Here is a 6,538-nt window from a genome sequence, read left to right as displayed (position 1 = left end):
CATACTCAGATCTTCACCAAACTTTGCATGGATACATTGGATGTCAAGACACGTGGAAAAAACGTACAAAACAAGAGATTGGAGACATCAAGATTTTGGACGAATTTTTTAAGAATTCTCAAATTTTCAGAAAGGAGGTTCCATATAAGGTCAAAAACTACATACTCAGATCTTCACCAAACTTTGCAGGGATACTTTGGATGTCAAGACACGTGGAAAAAACGTACAAAACAAGAGATTGGGGTCATCAAGATTTTGGACGAATTTTTTAAGAATTTTCAAATTTTCAGATGGGAGGTTCAATATAAGGTCAAAAACTACATACTCAGATCTTCACCAAACTTTGCATGGATACATTGGATGTCAAGACACGTGGAAAAAACATACAAAACATAGGATTCGGAACATCAAGATTTTGGTCGAATTTTTTAAGAATTTTCAAATTTTCAGATAGGAGGTTCCATATAAGGTCAAAAACTACATACTCAGATCTTCACCAAACATTGCAGGAATACATTGGATGTCAAGACACGTGGAAAAAACGTACAAAACAAGAGATTGGGGTCATCAAGATTTTGCACGGATTTTTTAGGAATTTTCAAATTTTCAGATGGGAGGTTCCAGATAAGGTCAAAAACTACATACTCAGATCTTCACCAAACTTTGCAGGGATACATTGGATGTCAAGACACGTGGAAAAAACGTACAAAACAAGAGATTGGAGACATCAAGATTTTGGACGAATTTTTTAAGAATTTTCAAATTTTCAGATAGGAGGTTCCAGATAAGGTCAAAAACGACATACTCAGATCTTCACCAAACTTTGCATGGATACATTGGATGTCAAGACACGTGGAAAAAACGTACAAAACAAGAGATTGGGGTCATCAAGATTTTGCACGGATTTTTTAGGAATTTTCAAATTTTCAGATGGGAGGTTCCAGATAAGGTCAAAAACTACATACTCAGATCTTCACCAAACTTTGCAGGGATACATTGGATGTCAAGACACGTGGAAAAAACGTACAAAACAAGAGATTGGAGACATCAAGATTTTGGACGAATTTTTTAAGAATTTTCAAATTTTCAGATAGGAGGTTCCATATAAGGTCAAAAACTACATACTCAGATCTTCACCAAACTTTGCATGGATACATTATGTGTCAAGACACGTGGAAAAAACGTACAAAACAAAAGATTGGAGACATCAAGATTTTGGTCGAATTTTTTAAGAATTTTCAAATTTTCAGATGGGAGGTTCCAGATAAGGTCAAAAACTACATACTCAGATCTTCACCAAACTTTGCAGGGATACATTGGATGTCAAGACACGTGGAAAAAACGTACAAAAAAGAGATTGGAGACATCAAGATTTTGGACGAATTTTTTAAGAATTTTCAAATTTTCAGATAGGAGGTTCCATATAAGGTCAAAAACGACATACTCAGATCTTCACCAAACTTTGCAGGGATACATTGGATATCAAGACACGTGGAAAAAACGTACAAAACAAGAGATTGGAGACATCAAGATTTTGGACGAATTTTTTAAGAATTTTCAAATTTTCAGAAAGGATGTTCCAGATAAGGTCAAAAACGACATACTCAGATCTTCACCAAACTTTGCAGGGATCCATTGGAGGTCGAGACACGTGGAAAAAACGTACAAAACAAGAGATTGGAGACATCAAGATTTTGGACGAATTTTTGAAGAATTTTCAAATTTTCAGATAGGAGGTTCCAGATAAGGTCTAAAACTACATACTCAGATCTCCACCAAACATTGCAGGAATACATTGGATGTCAAGACACGTGGAAAAAACGTACAAAACAAGAGATTGGAGACATCAAGATTTTCGACGAATTTTTGAAGAATTTTCAAATTTTCAGATAGGAGGTTCCAGATAAGGTCAAAAACTACATACTCAGATCTTCACCAAACGTTGCAGGGATACTTTGCATGTCAAGACACGTGGAAAAAACGTACAAAACAAAAGATTGGAGACATCAAGATTTTCGACGAATTTTTTAAGAATTTTCAAATTTTCAGATGGGAGGTTCCAGATAAGGTCAAAAACGACATACTCAGATCTTCACCAAACTTTGCATGGATACATTGGATGTCAAGACACGTGGAAAAAACGTACAAAACAAGAGATTGGAGACATCAAGATTTTGGACGAATTTTTTAAGAATTCTCAAATTTTCAGAAAGGAGGTTCCATATAAGGTCAAAAACTACATACTCAGATCTTCACCAAACTTTGCAGGGATACTTTGGATGTCAAGACACGTGGAAAAAAGTACAAAACAAGAGATTGGGGTCATCAAGATTTTGGACGAATTTTTTAAGAATTTTCAAATTTTCAGATGGGAGGTTCAATATAAGGTCAAAAACTACATACTCAGATCTTCACCAAACTTTGCATGGATACATTGGATGTCAAGACACGTGGAAAAAACATACAAAACATAGGATTCGGAACATCAAGATTTTGGTCGAATTTTTTAAGAATTTTCAAATTTTCAGATAGGAGGTTCCATATAAGGTCAAAAACTACATACTCAGATCTTCACCAAACATTGCAGGAATACATTGGATGTCAAGACACGTGGAAAAAACGTACAAAACAAGAGATTGGGGTCATCAAGATTTTGCACGGATTTTTTAGGAATTTTCAAATTTTCAGATGGGAGGTTCCAGATAAGGTCAAAAACTACATACTCAGATCTTCACCAAACTTTGCAGGGATACATTGGATGTCAAGACACGTGGAAAAAACGTACAAAACAAGAGATTGGAGACATCAAGATTTTGGACGAATTTTTTAAGAATTTTCAAATTTTCAGATAGGAGGTTCCAGATAAGGTCAAAAACGACATACTCAGATCTTCACCAAACTTTGCATGGATACATTGGATGTCAAGACACGTGGAAAAAACGTACAAAACAAGAGATTGGGGTCATCAAGATTTTGCACGGATTTTTTAGGAATTTTCAAATTTTCAGATGGGAGGTTCCAGATAAGGTCAAAAACTACATACTCAGATCTTCACCAAACTTTGCAGGGATACATTGGATGTCAAGACACGTGGAAAAAACGTACAAAACAAGAGATTGGAGACATCAAGATTTTGGACGAATTTTTTAAGAATTTTCAAATTTTCAGATAGGAGGTTCCATATAAGGTCAAAAACTACATACTCAGATCTTCACCAAACTTTGCATGGATACATTATGTGTCAAGACACGTGGAAAAAACGTACAAAACAAAAGATTGGAGACATCAAGATTTTGGTCGAATTTTTTAAGAATTTTCAAATTTTCAGATGGGAGGTTCCAGATAAGGTCAAAAACTACATACTCAGATCTTCACCAAACTTTGCAGGGATACATTGGATGTCAAGACACGTGGAAAAAACGTACAAAAAAGAGATTGGAGACATCAAGATTTTGGACGAATTTTTTAACAATTTTCAAATTTTCAGAAAGGATGTTCCAGATAAGGTCAAAAACGACATACTCAGATCTTCACCAAACTTTGCAGGGATACATTGGATATCAAGACACGTGGAAAAAACGTACAAAACAAGAGATTGGAGACATCAAGATTTTCGACGAATTTTTGAAGAATTTTCAAATTTTCAGATAGGAGGTTCCAGATAAGGTCAAAAACTACATACTCAGATCTTCACCAAACGTTGCAGGGATACTTTGCATGTCAAGACACGTGGAAAAAACGTACAAAACAAAAGATTGGAGACATCAAGATTTTCGACGAATTTTTTAAGAATTTTCAAATTTTCAGATAGGAGGTTCCAGATAAGGTCAAAAACGACATACTCAGATCTTCACCAAACTTTGCATGGATACATTGGATGTCAAGACACGTGGAAAAAACGTACAAAACAAGAGATTGGAGACATCAAGATTTTGGACGAATTTTTTAAGAATTCTCAAATTTTCAGAAAGGAGGTTCCAAATAAGGTCAAAAACTACATACTCAGATCTTCACCAAACTTTGCAGGGATACTTTGGATGTCAAGACACGTGGAAAAAACGTACAAAACAAGAGATTGGGGTCATCAAGATTTTGGACGAATTTTTTAAGAATTTTCAAATTTTCAGATGGGAAGTTCAATATAAGGTCAAAAACTACATACTCAGATCTTCACCAAACTTTGCATGGATACATTGGATGTCAAGACACGTGGAAAAAACATACAAAACATAGGATTCGGAACATCAAGATTTTGGTCGAATTTTTTAAGAATTTTCAAATTTTCAGATAGGAGGTTCCATATAAGGTCAAAAACTACATACTCAGATCTTCACCAAACATTGCAGGAATACATTGGATGTCAAGACACGTGGAAAAAACGTACAAAACAAGAGATTGGGGTCATCAAGATTTTGCACGGATTTTTTAGGAATTTTCAAATTTTCAGATGGGAGGTTCCAGATAAGGTCAAAAACTACATACTCAGATCTTCACCAAACTTTGCAGGGATACATTGGATGTCAAGACACGTGGAAAAAACGTACAAAACAAGAGATTGGAGACATCAAGATTTTGGACGAATTTTTTAAGAATTTTCAAATTTTCAGATAGGAGGTTCCATATAAGGTCAAAAACTACATACTCAGATCTTCACCAAACTTTGCAGGGATACATTGGATGTCAAGACACGTGGAAAAAACGTACAAAAAAGAGATTGGAGACATCAAGATTTTGGACGAATTTTTTAAGATTTTTCAAATTTTCAGATAGGAGGTTCCATATAAGGTCAAAAACGACATACTCAGATCTTCACCAAACTTTGCAGGGATACATTGGATATCAAGACACGTGGAAAAAACGTACAAAACAAGAGATTGGAGACATCAAGATTTTTAACGAATTTTTGAAGAATTTTCAAATTTTCAGATAGGAGGTTCCAGATAAGGTCTAAAACTACATACTCAGATCTCCACCAAACATTGCAGGAATACATTGGATGTCAAGACACGTGGAAAAAACGTACAAAACAAGAGATTGGAGACATCAAGATTTTCGACGAATTTTTGAAGAATTTTCAAATTTTCAGATAGGAGGTTCCAGATAAGGTCAAAAACTACATACTCAGATCTTCACCAAACGTTGCAGGGATACTTTGCATGTCAAGACACGTGGAAAAAACGTACAAAACAAAAGATTGGAGACATCAAGATTTTCGACGAATTTTTTAAGAATTTTCAAATTTTCAGATGGGAGGTTCCAGATAAGGTCAAAAACGACATACTCAGATCTTCACCAAACTTTGCATGGATACATTGGATGTCAAGACACGTGGAAAAAACGTACAAAACAAGAGATTGGAGACATCAAGATTTTGGACGAATTTTTTAAGAATTCTCAAATTTTCAGAAAGGAGGTTCCATATAAGGTCAAAAACTACATACTCAGATCTTCACCAAACTTTGCAGGGATACTTTGGATGTCAAGACACGTGGAAAAAACGTACAAAACAAGAGATTGGGGTCATCAAGATTTTGGACGAATTTTTTAAGAATTTTCAAATTTTCAGATGGGAGGTTCAATATAAGGTCAAAAACTACATACTCAGATCTTCACCAAACTTTGCATGGATACATTGGATGTCAAGACACGTGGAAAAAACATACAAAACATAGGATTCGGAACATCAAGATTTTGGTCGAATTTTTTAAGAATTTTCAAATTTTCAGATAGGAGGTTCCATATAAGGTCAAAAACTACATACTCAGATCTTCACCAAACATTGCAGGAATACATTGGATGTCAAGACACGTGGAAAAAACGTACAAAACAAGAGATTGGGGTCATCAAGATTTTGCACGGATTTTTTAGGAATTTTCAAATTTTCAGATGGGAGGTTCCAGATAAGGTCAAAAACTACATACTCAGATCTTCACCAAACTTTGCAGGGATACATTGGATGTCAAGACACGTGGAAAAAACGTACAAAACAAGAGATTGGAGACATCAAGATTTTGGACGAATTTTTTAAGAATTTTCAAATTTTCAGATAGGAGGTTCCAGATAAGGTCAAAAACGACATACTCAGATCTTCACCAAACTTTGCATGGATACATTGGATGTCAAGACACGTGGAAAAAACGTACAAAACAAGAGATTGGGGTCATCAAGATTTTGCACGGATTTTTTAGGAATTTTCAAATTTTCAGATGGGAGGTTCCAGATAAGGTCAAAAACTACATACTCAGATCTTCACCAAACTTTGCAGGGATACATTGGATGTCAAGACACGTGGAAAAAACGTACAAAACAAGAGATTGGAGACATCAAGATTTTGGACGAATTTTTTAAGAATTTTCAAATTTTCAGATAGGAGGTTCCATATAAGGTCAAAAACTACATACTCAGATCTTCACCAAACTTTGCATGGATACATTATGTGTCAAGACACGTGGAAAAAACGTACAAAACAAAAGATTGGAGACATCAAGATTTTGGTCGAATTTTTTAAGAATTTTCAAATTTTCAGATGGGAGGTTCC

This window comes from Lepisma saccharinum, unplaced genomic scaffold, assembly GCF_977018435.1.
Source record: "Lepisma saccharinum unplaced genomic scaffold, izLepSacc3.1 HAP1_SCAFFOLD_84, whole genome shotgun sequence".
Classification (NCBI taxonomy): Eukaryota; Metazoa; Arthropoda; class Insecta; order Zygentoma; family Lepismatidae; genus Lepisma; species Lepisma saccharinum.
This window is presented reverse-complemented; position numbering follows the sequence as displayed.